Source organism: Monodelphis domestica, chromosome 6, assembly GCF_027887165.1.
Source record: "Monodelphis domestica isolate mMonDom1 chromosome 6, mMonDom1.pri, whole genome shotgun sequence".
Taxonomy (NCBI): domain Eukaryota; kingdom Metazoa; phylum Chordata; class Mammalia; order Didelphimorphia; family Didelphidae; genus Monodelphis; species Monodelphis domestica.
This window is the reverse complement of record NC_077232.1, coordinates 254,586,977-254,604,759: the sequence shown is the minus strand read 5'-3', so window position 1 is coordinate 254,604,759 and position 17,783 is coordinate 254,586,977.

The following is a 17,783-nucleotide window of genomic DNA, read 5'->3' as shown; positions in this document are numbered from 1 at the left end:
TAAAAAGTTAGCTCCTCACAATAGAGATTTCCAGTTTCTTATATAATCCTCTTAGAAAGAGAGACATTAGAAAGATGTCTAATGTGTATTGAAACACTTATTTTCTTTGATTTTTAAGCAAAGAATAAAAAAGTAGACCTTTTAAAAATGATTGGTGAAAAATAAGGAAAAACAACCTTTGCGGTATTTATGACACTTCTTTCCACTTTAATATCGGTGTAGAAAGCTGGTTTCTTTTTTCTCTCCCCCCCACCCCCAACCCTTTATCACCTGTCTTAGTATCAGTTCTAAAACAAACAAACAAAAAAAAACACAGCAAGTGTTAGGAAATCAGGGTGACTTGCCCAGGGTCATATGGAGGAAATATCTGAGGTCATATTTGAACCCAGGTTCTCCTGACTCCAAGCTTGGCACTCTATCCACTTTACTTCCTAACTACTCCAAGCTGGTTATTTCTTGATTTTAACCAAGAATTACAGATTCTGAGAATTGGAAAGAAGCTCAGTAACATTCTAGACCTTTACATGTGGAGGATTTTCACTCCTATAACATATATGAAGAACAATCTTCATGGGAGAAAGGAAGGAAGGAAGGAAGGAAGGAAGGAAGGAAGGAAGGAAGGAAGGAAGGAAGGAAGGAAGGAAGGAAGGAAGGAAGGAAGGAAGGAAGGAAGGAAAGGAAAGGAGGGAAAAAGTAATTCAGCAAAACTAATAAGCACATCAACCAAGTCCAACACACCCATATTCCCCTGCTCTTGCAAAGAAGGAAGAGAATCACATTTTCATACTGTTTTGAGATTCAGCTTGGTCATTATAATTATATAATGTTCAGTTTTTATTTTGTGTTGTTTTTTCCATTTGCTCGGTTGTAATCAGTATGTATATGTTTTCCTGGATATGCTTAATTTGTTTTCCATTGGTTCATATGTCTTCCCATTTTTCTTATTTATTCTTATTCCCATGTTTTCTTATTTGTTATTTCTTAGGATGCTGTAATATTCTGTCACACTGATGTACCATATTTCCCCCCCCCAGCTATTCTCCAGATTATGGGCATCTATTTTTTTAATTTAGCTGTTTTCTTTAATTGTTTCAAAACTAGGTGGAGCAGTGGATGAAGTGCTGATCTTGGAGTCAGGAAGACATAAGTTCACATCTGGCTTCAGATTTAACTTATTAGCTGTGTGACCTTATATAAGTCACTTACCCTAGTTTATTTCAGTTTCCTTATCTGTAAAATTCAGATAATAATAGCCATAATCTCTTAAAGCTATTGTGAGGATCAAATAATATGATATCTACAAAATGCTGCTTACTCACACATAGTAAGCATTTATATAAATGCTAGTTATTATTATTTTTTACTTACTCTTTGCTCTTACAAAACATACGGCTATACATAGTGTTTATGAGACCTTCTTTTTCGGTCCTTGCCCTCTTTTTGATATGTAGCAAGACTTATTCTTGTTAAAACTATTTTCATAGTATAGAGATGTACGAAAGAGCATTGGCTTTGGACCGAGGGAACTTGGGTTCAGATCCTGTCTCTGTCACTTCTTGTGTTAACTTGCCAAGTCATTTTATCTTTCTAGGTCTAAGAAAACTGTATAGGTGGCAACTAAGATCCTTCCTTGCTCTAAATCTATGATCTAGACACTTTTAGGATTCACCATTTCCCTTTCTACATTTTTACAAACCATTTCTTTAATAGTAGAATTTTGCCAGGAATTGAAATCTAGTTTGCTGTGGTCAATAGTTTTCAGGCTCATTTTCTTCCTCTTTTATTGGAAAACAGGACACCATTTGTCTTTCTCCAGATTGCTTTATATAACCCAGCTTTTGAAACTGAAATATAAACAGTGGGATAATTCAAAAATTTGCTTATTTTTCTATCCTATGCATATTAATCCTAACATATGTGTGTCTATATATACAACTGTTAGTGTTCACACAGAATCAAATTACTACAGAAAGTCATTTTTAGAGTGATCAGATTTAGAGAGGAAGTTGGCTGAACTATAAATTTAAAGATGCCTCAGGATAATTTAGCGAGGTTTAGGAAGAATGGAGAGAGAAAAGTCTGGCTCTGAGTAGAGGCACTGGGGGGAAGGGGCAAATTCTTAGACTTTTAGCCCATTTGCTTGTAATTTCTCAAGAATTTCTGAAACATTCTGCTTTCTATTTCTGCATTTGTAGCCTGCAGAAAATGAAATTTTATGCAAAACTCCTCAAAATTATTATTCAGTTTCTATGTTTTTTTAATGTTAAGAAATCCAGAAGCAATTTTATATTCACATGTTTTCACTACCTTTCTATGATTAATTTAAAAATACTTTCCAATTATCCTCTTATTTTTGAGAAACGATTATTTTAAAAATTGAATTACTATTCTTTTTTGCCTGTTGACCATGTTTTCTTTCCTGTGTGAATATTGGAGGGAATTTAAATTTTTTTACTCAGTTGATGTGTATCATCAGTCCAACTTAAGTCTTTTTTTTAATCAGTCCTTTTTCAAAGTATGTGAACAGTATGAATTATTAACCTAGTTCTTCATATTGGGACACTTATAGTGGAATAGAGTAGAGATGCTGATCACGTCGAGTTATTCTGAAAGCAAAATATGTTCTTTCTGTCCAGCCTTGGACACCTAATATGACGACTATCCAAATCTGCATTTGGAGAGCTGAATGAGAGATCAGAAGGGTGAAAACCATATTATCCCTAATCCTTACATATTTGTAAGCTTTCATTGGCAACCCCAAGTCTTGTGTTATCTTCCCCATCCAGATGAATGAGCATCAGCCTTGAGATCGCTTGAGTCCAGGCAACCTTTTAAAGTCCTTGAATGTCCTGTGCTATTGGGAGGTTAGTGAGGCAGCAGCTACAATTTCTAGCAGAATGGTAATTTCCAGCCACAGCAGCAGTAGCAGCGGCAGAAGATGTCTGGTGCCAAAGGAAGAGTTGGCTTTGGAGAGAGAGGGGCCACTAGGAATTGGCATTTGTTCAAGTGGAGTAAAATATGAAAGGCTAATTAACAGAACTGTCAAACTATATTATGTCAGATGAGACTAACTTCCAGTCTCCAAAACAGATTGTAACCTGATGATAAGTTGAGTTTCTGAATCCTGTTTAAATCATTCTGTTAATGAAGGCTATGATTCTTTTATTCTTATATTGTTTTTTTTATGTGGAAATAAAATGACCTGACATATGTCTGGTGGTGAAAAGGCAGGTTGGGGGGAGGCAGATAACAAATTTTTACCAAATTTTACATCTAATACTTACAACAAATAGTTCTGGAAGTGGAGGAAATAGGTGAGGAATATGACATATACTGTAATATCTGATACAACTGACTGATTTTATTGAATTATTTTTTTCTCTTATTTTATCTTTACATTTCCTTCTTTTTTCTATATTCTTTCTTTTTATATTTTCTTCCTTTTACTAAACAGGACACGGGGAAACAATATATCAACAATGAAAGTGATATAAAATCAGCAGATAGGGCAGCTAGATGGCTCAGTGGATAGAGAACCAGTTCTGGAGACAAGAGGTCCTGGGTTCAAATATGATCTTAGAGACTTCCTAGCTATGTGACCCTGGGAAAGTCACTTAACCCCAATAGCCCTCTGCCTTGGAACCAATACTCAATATTAGTTCTTTTAGAAGGTAAGGGCTTTGAAAAAAAAATAAAGATAAAAGCAGCAGATTACAAAGCCATTAAATAAGTTTCTTGCATAGCCCCCAGTAACCCAAAGAGTCTGTTCATATTCTTAAATTGGTAGTGTCAGAGCACCCATGGCACTAAGAAGAGTAGAAGCCAATAAAGCTTATAAGATCATTGGATAATAGGATTTAGAGCTGGGGAAGACATGAGAAATCTGAGAGTTCAATTCTCTAACTTTATAAATCAAGGCCCCAAGAGACAGACAGGTTAAGTGATTTACTCATGGTCATAAAGGCAGGAAGGAGCATACCTTTCTTTATAACCCACCATCCTGTGATCCTAAATCCCACGCCTTTTTCACCTGATATTTGGGCAGAAGATATCACTCATGAAAGAATCTCCTTCAATGAGATGCAGAATGGGAAACAGTTATACTTTATCTTTTAAAAACCCAGAGAGTGAAATATAAAAGGACTAGTTATTTATCTGCATTATTTTTTCTAGATATTTTAATTTTAAATTCTCAGTAAAGAAATTGACTTTACACACCCAAAAAATAAAAAATAAAAACCCAGAGAAGTTGTGTTCTGTAAACCAACAAATAAAACTGCTCGAACTTATTAGATTTGGGTACTAATGTTTGCTGGGATGCCTCCTCACCAATTCTGGGCTAAAGCAATGAGAAAGAGGAAAGATTTTAACATACCTAGTTAACAACTGAATGGTTTGATCGGTACATGGGCTGTTTCTCAGGTGCCTTTTTATTTAATTCTGATCTAGCCCAATGACTGACATGAATAACCACTTCATTAAACTTTTGTGATGACCTTGCTGTGTGCCTTTATGATCATGACCTGGCACGCTATATCCCATCCTGCCTGTCTGGGGAGGTTCCACTGAAATTAGCAAGCAGGATTTAAAAAGGCATAGGCTTAGAGTTAGTAAGTGAGTGGGTGGTAAGTTTTAGGAATGATTTTCAGGTGCTCACCACATGAGCTAAGTGCAAGGAGACAAATGCTTCAGGTCCATAAGTTGTGTGGTCTCGAAGAGATGATGTCACTCATGTAACACTGCGGTGCTAAATTTTGAAGAGAGACATACGGTATTTACATAATTCCTAAAAGGTGAAATGAAATGGGTCTGGATAAAAGCCACTTTCTGTGCCAAACACGATTATATCAAATTGAAGTCATTGCTTTACAATATTGCTATAAAATTGCTGGGCTACAAAACAAACTCTGGTCTTAGGGTATTTGGGGAGGCTCATCTGTAACTTATTGCTCTAAGCTCAGATGTGGTGGTGGAGTCGGATTCAGTCTTCTGGCCAACTTGGGAATGTACACAAGGGCTTACAAAATGGAATAAAGACTATGTTTATACAGGCCAATAGAAAACCCAATTATCTAAAGAAATCAGCAAGAAACAGGCTTCAGAAGTAATCTTATGCATATAAGTATCAAAACAGCCATGAGACCCAAGGTGGTCCTTGAATAACATGGAAGGACATTGTTTTCTTCCCCTAATCTTCATGAACCAAAAGTCCCATGGAACCTATGCAGACAAATGTTGAAATTGCATGGATCAGATGGTACTTGTGCTTTTATTTAAAGAGCAGTATATGTTTTTCCCTAAATAATTAATTTTAAGTATATTTGCCTTTTACCCTTTCTTGTCATAGCATATATTTACAAGCCTAAAGGGTCTCTCTTACAATAAAAGGGTCTGTTGAAATATAGCCAGCATTCATAATAATAATAATGGGTTTTCTAAAGCATTGTAAGGTTTGCAAGTGCTTTATATGTATCATCTCATTTGGTCCTCACAACTAGCCTTGAAGGTATGTATTATCCCTATTTAACAGATGAGGACATTGAGGCAGAGAGAAGTGAGACTATCTAAGGCAAGATTTGAGGTCAGGTCTTCCTGACTCCAGGCCCAACATTCTATTTCCTGTGCCATCTAGCTGCATGACAACAGGGCAAAATAAAAGGAACTTGTGAAATCTTTGCAACAGGGGAGTAATATAAAAAGCAAAACCTAAAAAGACCATACAGAGTTAAACACATTTATTTCTTCTCTATTTTCTCCTTTTTAAAGAATAAAAACAAATTCAAATAAATGGCAATTACTGTTTAAGTGAATGATGAAGATTTTCAAGATCACCTGAGTTTTCCAAAGAGAATGTTTTCCTTAGAGAACAAAGAAAACAAATGCCTGGTACCTGACCACCTCTCGTCACTAGAGAGGGAATTGTAAATATACCCCAAACTCTGCCCACTCTTATTAAGAACCTAGAATTCCGCTGAAATGGAGACTCCTTAGTCATTCGCAGTTTTCATGATGACAGTTATGCTTCTCTGAGAATTCCTCAAGAGAACGCACCTACCAAAAGTCACACAGACTGAGAGGTTCCCAGACCCCAGGGGAGAGAATTTAGAGCTGGGAGGAACTTTAGCTATCCTTTAGTCCTCTCCTTTCTTTGCTAAAAATCATGAACCAAGGTCTTGAGTTTAAATGGTGTAGACTCCTGGGTGGTCATAGTGCCTGGCATGTTGCTAGGGGGCACACCATATCTCAGGACTTAAAAGTACCAGGTGGTGGTGATTAGTCACTACCCACTGGGGGTTAATTACTCACATCCTACTTTGGCCAGGTGGTGTTCCAAATAAATGACCCTATAAATGTGAGTTCTGGAGTCCCTTGAGCTGCCTGGCTCAGAGCTCCTGTATAGTAGCATCTAAAGCTTTAAGGAAATTCTCCCACTGTTTGCAAGGATGGCCCCGCAGTAAAGCTTGGTTGTTGGAGTTACTCTGGATCACAACATCTCTATACCAGTTTTAAACCTATTTCAAAACAAATGACTTGCCTGAAGTCACACTAGTTGTGCCTAGCCAAACTGTGATTGAAATCCGAGTCCCTTGACTCTCAATCTAAGACTCCTTCCATTATATGGAATTTCCTCTTATGGTCAAGACTCAAGGGCTTCCTAAAAACCATTGTTCCTATTGATGTTTTATGACAAGTCTCAAACACGTGACCTGTGACTACCTGGGACCAAAGCACTTCCAAGTCTAGCCAGAAGCATATTAAAATGTAAATGGGAAACTATTTGTTGGGATCCCCAAGAACATGCAGCAGGTATGCAGTGACATTTTGTTGTTCTATGTTCTATAGCTTGTTTCCTGTGAAGAGGAAGTCAGCCCAAGTGGTCCTCTCCCTCAGCTTTCAGAACTATTTCGTGCACATTTTCATTCTCTCCTATGATTAGATAAATAAATGTGAAATATGCAAACATTCTTTACATTCAACATCTATTTGCATTTTAAGGATCATAAACCTTTGTGTTGTTGACATTTCAGGCATGTTCAACTTTTTGTGACCAATTTTGGGGTTTTCTTGGTCAAGATACTGCAGTGGCTTGTCATTTCATTCTTGAACTCATTTGGCGGATGAAGAAACTGAGATAAATAGGGTTAAGTGACTTTATCCAGGGTCACACAGCTAGTATCTGAGGCTAGATTTGAACTCAGGAAGATGAATCCTCTTGACTCAAGGTCTAGCATTCTATACACGATGCCATCAAAACTTTACTAATTACCAGTGCATTCATGCTCCCTTTTATGTTTGCTGTTTTCCCCATTAAATTGCAAACTCATTAAGGACAAGGACTGTCTTTTGCCTCTGTGTATCCTCTAGTGCTTAGCACAATGCCTGGCACAAAGTGCTTAATACATCTTTATTGACCGACTGTGTGTTAGGGTGTAGAGAAGTAGGTTTGGTATTGATCTTTGATTTCACTGGTGGGGATTTTCCTCTGAGGAAACTTCTTCCAACGAGGCAGATCTGCTCATTTATAATCTGGAAATTTATGATCATGGGTTTAGAATTGAGGGGGACCTTAGGACACTTTAACAACTAGATCAACTCCTTCATTTGGCAGAAACTAAAGTCCAGTGAGAGTTAAGTGATGTCTAGAGATAACCAAGTGATAGAACCGAGTTTCAAACCCAAGTCTCTTTTTACTACCCCACGGCCTGTGGAGCTTCCCTGAATGTCTTGTGCATAGTCCAGCCACTAGTACATGTCAGAGAGGGAACTTGATGCTTACCCATGTTGCTTCCTCTGACTCTGTTTATGATACTATAAATTCTGTTGATTTTCATAGACATCCATCAAAGGTGTTTTGACCATTTCTTTACATCCATTCTCAGAATCAATGACTCCCTTTATCCCAAAGGATTTTCAGGAGAGTCTTCTCTTTTTCCCCTTCTTGACTCTTTCTTCTTATTTTGTGGCTCTCATTTCAGTTTCCTGGCTTTCTCCCATTGGGCCCATAGCATATTCCAACAGAAAACAGTCACCAAAGTTTTTCTGATAAAATTTTCAATTAGAACCATGGATTTTAAAGAGGATATGAATTTTATTCAACATTTTAAATTTGGCTGAACTTGGTATGAACTCAGTGTGGGGAGATTCTGGTAAGAAACCCTCTCTTTGAGTATTGATTGGCATCCACTTTGCAGTTTTTAATCTTAGAAAGTTACCTGAGAAACACTGAGAGATGGGTGAAATGCTCAGGGTACCACAGACATTATTATGAAAGGCAGGACTTGAACATTGTTCTACCTTACTCCAGGTCTAACTTTCTCTCCACTCTAGACTCCTTTTTCATTTTTCAACATTAGACGCTAAAATTTTAGCTTATTTCTTCTTGCATTTTCTTGATTTCAAGTGGTTTGATAATACAAACTCTACATGCTAGAATACACTCTGGAAGTATTATAAAAAAATAAAAAATAACCACAGATTTTCCTAGAAGCATTATATGCTATTGCAAAAATGGTGAAAAATAACTTCAAATGTTCAAAGATAGAGGAATGGTTAAATAAATTATAGTGCATTGATGTAATGGAATCCTATAATGGAATCCTATAATGAAATCCTATAATGGATTCAAGACCATAATGAGGACAAAGAAAACTTTTTTGAAATAATGAAAAAGGGGGAAAAAAGGGAAACAACCAGCGTAATGGAGTGCACACTAACCACAATAGAAAAGGAAATGAGAATGAACAAAGAATCCTGATGAGACTTGGGAAGAATGAAAAATTGGTATGATTCATTATATTTTGAAATTAATTTTCATAGAAATAGTTCTTAAACAAATTTAGTTACTGATATTAGTTTTTCAATGTTAAAATTTTATTATAACATGTAGTAAAAATAAATCCCTAAAGAATTCATTAGTATCTTTCTCTGAACATCCCTCCTGTCGAAAGTTCCCATTGGTGTATATTGATGATGTCTACAAGAATAAGACCATTTTGGAGATGCTGGCCATGAGATAATTACTATAGAATTTTCTAGCATTTCAGAGGGCATCCAGTCCAATCCACTTTTTTTTGAGGGGCACATCACAAAGAAGACAGTAAGTAAAGTTAATTGAGGTTCTATTGCTTCGTTACCTTAAAAATGCTTGCAGAAATGTCAAAACTATTTTTAGATTGCTGGAGAAATCTCTGTGTTTCTCTATAAGTTTATTTAGTTTTCATTCTGGGACTCCAAATAGTCAAAGAACTATGTTACCTCCAGTATATACCTTTTTCTACTAATCTTCAGGTGCCATTTCAACTTTACTTCAATTCAATTTAACAAAGATGTATTAAGTGTAAGATATTCAATATGGTGCAATCTCTGTTCCCAAGGACCTTACAATAGCTTATGTGAGTTGGGGGGGATAGAGGAGAGTGTGATAAAAGCAAAAGAGATATAAGTAAATACTTTGGGCTTGCTGAAGGTGGGCAGTTGAGCAATGGTAAAGGAATCTTCATATGGAGTATACATATATATGTATTTACATATATATTAGATTAAATAGATATAGCAATTAGGCAATGGTAAAGGAATCCTAAGATATGGAGTATATATATATGTATATATTTATATATATACACATATGCAGACATACATACACATATCAGATTAAATAGGAAGATATAACAATTGGGTAATGGTAAATGAACAATCAAATATGGAATGTGTGTGTGTGTATATATATATATATATAAAATATATATATAATTTAAGTACTTTTATAGATATGAGAGAGCATGGTGTAGCCGTTCATAAGGTGGCTTCAAAACTAAGAAGACCTAGACTGAATCCCGTCTCTGATATCTATTGATTATGTGACTTTGGGTAAGTCACAACTTCTCAGTGTTCTAGGTACTGATTTACATCAACAGGGGGGGTATCCCTTCATCCACAAATTGGAAATGGATAGCAGAATGTATCAAAAACCAAAACTCAACAGTTTGTTGCTTACAAGAAAACCAGAGTTTCACATACAATTGAAATTACAAGTGCAGTCTCTGTCTCTCTTTCTCTGTCTCTCTGTCTTTCTCCCTATATAAATATATGACATATATATCATAAGTGTTTTAATAGCTGAAAAGTTGAGTTTTTTTTTACTAATATCATGATATATCAATAGAGAACAAATGGTCTTCCAAATGACTGTCATAGGCTGCAAAACATCCTTTCTGAAGAAAGAAGTGAAGGCAACACTTTTTCAAAGCAGATCTTAGAGATCAAAATGTACTGTAGGTAAACGAAATGAATCAATTTTTAAAAATGTTAAATATTAGGAACCTTTTCTTTGAGATTCTGAATAAGACACCAAAACCTCAAACATTTTATTATTTTGGTGAAATTATAATAATTTCTCTGTCTCTTTCCCCTTTATAAGATCTGACTACCTTCCCTCAGGAGAGTTTATTCAGTCAGATTCCCAGAGCATTCGGAAGAACAACGCACTAAGGTTGCAGAAACAATATGCGGCATTGTTTAAAATTGTGATCAACTTTCGTGGGAGAGATGGGTGTTCCATTTCTTTTTGGATAAGAACTCTGCTGCTGGAAGTTTTCCTGGAAATGACTACCACAGAACTCAGTAGATGTTTAACCCAGAGCTAGAAACCATATGCTGGGAATTGATTCAGCAAGAGAGGATTCTGACTTGATCTCCCAGGTCTTCTCCATTTTTGATTTTTGTAATCTTGGATTGTAATGTATCATGTGATCAGGTCCTTGGGAGATGTGGGTTGGCTTTCTCAGCCTTCTTGGACTGATGACTCTACTTATTACTTAGAGGTGATCAAATGGATAGAATGAAGTAGTCAGGAGTTAGTCAACCAATCAGCAAAGAAAATCACTATCAAAGCATATATACATGTTTATGGTGCAATGATCCTGTGTTTTCAGGGAGTTTACCATCTATCTGACCTGAGAAGTTCACCTTCCTCAGCTGACCGAGAAGAGTAATCTATTGCCCTAATATGTCACCCTACTGTTCTTATGCTGCCTTTGTTCACAATGAGTAACTTGCCTATCATATTCAAAGGTATTTCCCTCATAGGAAGTTAGCTCTTTTACACTGTTGAAGCAAGTTCGCTGATCTCCAAAGCATTTTTACTAGAAAAACTAAAATTTGACTAAGTATCCAAATGTAGCAAGTACCTATGATCCCTGATATTGTGATACTGAAGCTGACAAATCTCATTAGCTTGGTATTTCTAAGCTGGCTAATTTAAGCAATTGTTTTCACCAAGTTCCACACCCAATATGGTGAGCCTCCCCAGCACCAAGAGTGGGCCAATGAATAGCTTCTGTACTTCAAGTCTGAGCAACATAGGAAGACCTAGCCTTTAAAAAAAAAAGCCAAGACTGGTGCTTTATCAAAACCTGACTTCAATCACTTACACAATTCTAGAATATATTTTTAAAAATATTTTTGGTGTTTCTGTTTTTCCATTTTTTTCTGGAGGTGGACATTTGCAAGTTATTACATTAATTTTATAGCTGCATATAATGTCCTCTTGGTTCTAAAATTTAGTTAAAAAAATTCTTACCTTCTGTCTTAAAATCATTACTAAGTATCGGTTCCAAGGTAGAAGAGGGGTAAAGGCTAGTCAACTGAGGTTATATGACTTGTCCAGCGTCACATAGCTAGGAAGTGTCTGAGGTCACATTTGAACCTAGAACTTCCCATTTCCAGGCCTGGCTCTCTATCCACTGAGCATAACTGCCTCTCTAGAATGTATTTTTAAGGAAAATTTTTTTAATATATAGAAAGGGAAACAGACACACTAAAAGCCAAATCGTTGTTGGTCAGACTAAACTCATTTTTTGATAGACTGAAAAACCTGGGATTCTGTGGACAGAATTAACCTTGTTGTCTGCAATTCATTTGATGAAATCCTTTATATTTCTCTCTGTGGATTAGATAGAGAGAGGTTAGTTGATAATATGACTAGATGAATACAAATTGACTAAACCAAATAGTTGTTGATCGTTCAATGTAAATCTGGAGAAAAGTCACTAGGGATCTGTGCCTAATTATGTGGTGATTAATATCTTTTATTAAAAAATTATTAAAAAATAACTTAGATAAAGGAATAGAGTTGGCTTTTCAGCTTTGCAGATGAAACAAGCTAGATAGGCAATATTCTTGGTGCCGGGTCTAATTTAAATATCAGGAGTGATATTTAATTGTGATAAATGTAAATTCCCACTTGTGAGTTAAACATATATCTGCATCTATGACTGTACATATAGACCTCGATACAAATATAAATAGGGAAATAACTCTAAACAGGTATATAAATACAGATATAGATATAGGCTGCTAGGTGATGTAGTGGTTAGAGTATGGAATTTGGAGTCAGGAAGACCTGAATTTGAATCCTGCCTTAACTACTCTGATTCTCTGTTCTTCATTTTCCTTATCCATGAAATAAGAGTAATAGCATCTAGTCCCAGGGCTGATATGGGGATCAAATAATTCAATCCACATAAAGTAGTTTGCAAACCTTAAAGTGTTATATAAATACTAGCTATTATTAGACTATAGATATAGATATAGATGTAGCTAGTGGATATGGCTAAATATAATTAGTATAGATGCTGGTGATATTAGCATAGCTGTGGATATAGATATAGGTTTGGAGAGATATATAATTTTGAAGCCTAAGATGTGGGGATTGGATTGGTGGATGTAAATAGACAACAATCCACAGAAATGAAATCTGAGGGAATGTATTACTAGACTACAAATTTAATGTGAATCCATGGTGGAAAATGGCATCAAAATGATTTTTAGGCTTCAATGACACAATAGGGAAGTAACTATTGTAAGGGGGAAAAGAGATTGATTTATAAAAGGTTGAACTGAATTATTTTAACATAGAGTCACCAGGAATTTAATTTATTCCAAAGATATTTATTTACAATTTATTTACACAAAATATAGAAAAAGTAAAGTTAGAAAATCAGAGAGAGGATAGGGTAAGATATCAAGCCTAAGCACTAAGTAATTCACTCCAACCCCTGGCTCAAAACCAGGCAGGGGAGTTTAATCCTTAACTAGAGAAGCCTCAGCCCTTGTAGCCAAAGACCTGGGGATACAAATGGGAGCCTCTCTCAAGAGGATAGGGCTCTCCTGAGGCTAGTCTCTTTGGAAAATCCAGGAAAGGAGTCAGTTTTTTCACCTGCCACATGTCAGTCCAAAGGAAGAGATTTAAGAACAGCCTCACCAGGAACAGGGTCTCACGTCCAGTCAGCAGATTCTTCCCCAGTCTCAACTCCAAAGAATGACGAACTGACTCTCACATGAAGTTGTAATTCCTTTTAAAGACAGTTTTTTTGCATCACTTCCTGTGCCTTCCTCCACTTTTTACATGGACAAATCATAGTCTAAAGCCTTGCTTAGCACTGCCCAGGAGGCAGTCAGTCGATTCTGATTCGTCACCCAGTATTGCATGCTTGGGTCACAGAAGTTCCCACTAAATGATTAAGTGAGATGTTTACACTTTTCGTGATTAGATCTAAAAATGGGATGGAGACTTTGATCCAGCCATAGCACTGCTGGGTTTGTACCCCAAAGAGATAATAAGGAAAAAAAGACTCGTATAAGAATATTCATAGCTACACTCTTTGTGGTGGCAAAACATTGGAAAATGAGGGGATGCCCTTCAATTGGGTAATGGCTGAACAAACTGTGGTATATGTTGGTGATGGAATACTATTGTGCAAAAAGGAATAATAAAGTGGAGGAATTCCATGGAGACTGGAACAACCTCCAGGAAGTGATGCAGAGCGAGAGGAGCAGAATCAGGAGAACATTGTGCACAGAGACTGATACACTGTGGTACAATCGAATGTAATGGACTTCTCCATTAGTGGCGGTGTAATGTCCCTGAACAACTTGGAGGAATCTATGAGATAAAACACTATCCACAAGCAGAGGACAAACTGTGGGAGTAAAAACACCAAAGAAAAACAACTGCTTGAATACATGGGTTGAAGGGATATGGTTGGGGATGTAGACTTTAAATGATCATCCCAGTGCAAACAACAACATGGAAATAGGTTCTGATCAAGGACACATGTAATACCCAATGAAATTGCGTGGAAGGGTGGAGGAGGGAAGGGAGGGAAATATGATTCTTGTAACCAAGGAATAATGTTCTAAATTGACTAAATAAATTAATTCAAAAAAATGGGCAGGGGAATTAATTTAATTTTCACAATCAGGGGAGAGTTAAATTTAATCTCACTATCCTGTTGTATTCTGCTCTGATCACATCACATTTAGAACAATTAGTACTGGGTGCCACATTTTAGGAAGGAAATTGACAAGTTAGAAACTAACAAGTGAGTTGTGAGAGTGACAGGTGAGAGTGACCAGGATGATGAAAGGCCTGAAATACATGACATATGAGAACCATTTGAAGGAATCTTGGATGTTTAACCTGTCAAAGATTGCAGGATATATAATACTAACTATTTGGAGGGCTGTCACATGGAAAAAATATTATACTTCTCTGCCTGGCTCCAGAAGGATGAACTAGGTGCAGTGTAGAAATTATGGAGAGGCAGATTTGGGCTTGATGTAAGGAAAGAGTCTTTATAATGCACAAGCCATCCAAAAGTGGAGTTTCCTATTTCAGGAGGTGGTAGATTCCTCCTCACTAGAAGAGTTCAAGCAAAAGCTGGATAGCGCCCTGTTAAAGGGATTCCCTTCACATAAGAATTAAAGTAGATAACCTCTGAACAAAGATCAGTTGGTAAATGTTTAATAACCAGCTCTCCAGAAAAAAAGTGTCCACTACACACTTTTATGTTTAATCTGCATTATTATCATCATCATTATTATCTTCACACTTTATCAAGTCTAGAAATCATCACAACTATAAATCAAGCTCTATTTTGCATTGCTTCCTGATTTCCCAAGGTATAAATGCTTAAACTGAAATTTTAACAATTAGGTCTCATGACTTGATATGAACTGCCTCTGAAGCCCTTTCCAAATGGAAGGTTTCATGGAATTTATGAGATAAGGATGTCTGTCAGTAGAAGGAAGGAGTAAGAGATAAGTTTGGTTTTAAATGTTTTGATTTGGGAAAAATGGTGGGGATCCCAGTTTATTTCAGATGACCCCAGAGAGGCATCCACATGGAAATGCAGCCTCATTTGCTTGTCTTTGGACAAAAGTAAGGTTTGGGGGTCATCAGCATGGAATCAATAGTGGATGCCATCAGATTAGGGGAGTGAGAATGTAGAGAGATCAAGGGCTGCCTGCCTGGGAATACCTACATGTATGTAAAAAGAGGAAGAATTAGTTCAATAGTTGATTTCTGCCTTTTATTTACATTTCATGACCTCCTCAATGATTGACAGAAGCCACTATGATACTAGAGGGGCATATATAACAGGGAGACAAAAAGGGAATGAAGCATCCTATGCGTTTTAAATTGAGGTATCTTCTAATACTTTGCAAATAATTCTTCAAATAGATATAGAGTCAAGGAGAGTGGAAAGTTAAATAATTTCTGTTTTTAACAAAAGAAACTAAGGGTTAATAAAATTGAGAGAGTTTTGCAATATATTATTAGAGCTACTAGTCAATCCTTGGTGGGTATAGGGAGCACTAAATATTTTAATCTCTAAAATTTAGGCAATCATATTTTTTGGTCTATATTTATTGCCTTATTTCTGTAGTGAAATCCCTTGTCCAGAAATTTTCTCTACCATTCACTTTATCTATTTAGAGATGCCTGGGGAACTGAAAAATTTAGCAATATGCCCAAGGTCACAAAGCAAATATATTTCAAAGACAGTACTTGAACCTAAATCTTTCTGATTCAATTATGCCATGCTGAAAATATTAATTAACTAATATTTTATGTCATTATCTAAAATATCCATCACAAAATACCTAAAAATGTTTTCAGGTCAAAAGAGAATAATGTATTTTATTTAAAGAAGGAAACAATTGTTTTTTTTTTTCCAGTCTTGCCCATATGTGTCTTTCTGGAAACCATACATTGTTATGTCCCAGTTGTAGAACTCATTGAAAAAAGTCAGCTGTAAGGGTACTGATTACAGTCAACATTTCCATAACCTCCAGAAGGGCCTTTATATTGTCTTAATTTATAATCTGTTTCAAATTTGGATAACTGAATGATGACTTAAAGTGCAAATTGACAGTGATTGTAAAAAAAAGTCCTGCTATGCTGATGATTAAAGTAATAAGGGCTGATTTCCCTTTACTTTAATCTCTCATTTATAAGTTCTGCCAATCATACCAAGCCCTTTCTGATTGTAACCAAAAATAAGTGGGGAGATTCTTTCTTTCTTTCTTTCTTTCTTTCTTTCTTTCTTTCTTTCTTTCTTTCTTTCTTTCTTTCTTTCTTTCTTTCTTTCTTTCTTTCTTTCTTCCTTTCTTCCTTTCTTCCTTTCTTCCTTTCTTCCTTTCTTCCTTTCTTCCTTTCTTCCTTTCTTCCTTTCTTCCTTTCTTCCTTTCTTCCTTTCTTCCTTTCTTCCTTCCTTCCTTCCTTCCTTCCTTCCTTCCTTCCTTCCTTCCTTCCTTCCTTCCTTCCTTCCTTTCTTTCGTCCTTTCTTTCGTCCTGCCTTCCTGCCTTCCTTCCTTCCTTCCTGCCTTCCTTCCTTCCTACCTTTCTACCTATCTTCCTTCCTGCCTTCCTTCCTTCCTTCCTGCCTTCCTTCCTGCCTTTCTACCTATCTTCCTTCCTTCCTTCCTTCCTTCCTTCCTTCCTTCCTTCCTTCCTTCCTTCCTTCATTCCTTCCTTCCTTCCTTCCTTCCTTCCTTCCTTCCTTCCTTCCTTCCTTCCTTCCTTCCTTCCTTCCTTCCTTCCTTCCTTCCTTTCTCGCTTTCTCCCTCTCTCCTTCCCTTCCTTCTTTCCTTCCTTGCTTCCTTTCTTCCTCTCTCTCTCCCTCCGTCCCTTCCTTGTTTTTTTCTTTTTCTTATAAAATCTTTACCAGGAATCCTTATAGTTTTTGTGCCAATAAGCTAACACCATTGGTACATAGCTATTCTAAGTAAATGCTTCTCATACCTATTTAGTAACCATATCATTTGTTAGCACTTATGAATCAGACAAGGAACTACAAAGTACTGTTAGAACACTTACCAATTAGTAATTCATGCTGTTCATTTAGATTTATTTCACAGTGGGACAAGGTATTATTAGATTTGTGTTCTACTTCTAGCTAGTTTACTAATTAGAATAACTTTAGATATCAAGAACAAGAACAACAATAATGATGAAGATGGTTAACATTTATATAGTACTTACTATGTGCCAGACCCTATGCTAAGCTCTTTATGATTCTTATCTCATTTGATCTTTGAAGCAACATAATCTAGTAGCAGTTTAAATCCAGCCTCAGATGCTGTGTCACTCAGGGTAACTACTTAAGGCTCTTTGCCTCAGTTTCCTCTTCTGTAAAATGAACTAGAGAAGGAAATGCAAACCACTATACTTAGTATCTTTGCCAAAAAACACCAAATGGAGTCAGGAAGAGTCAGACACAACTGAAAAATTACTGAACAACAACAATTTCCTAGCTCCGGGTCCAGTGCTATATCTAATGCATCACTTGGATGCCTTATGTCATTTTATCTTCCCATACCTTATTTCCCCATCTCTGAAAAGAAAGGACTGGATCAGATGCTTTCTTAAATTTCCTCTAGCTATCCTACTCTATGAATACTCTTCTGTATGGTGCAGGATAGGATGATGGATTTAATGG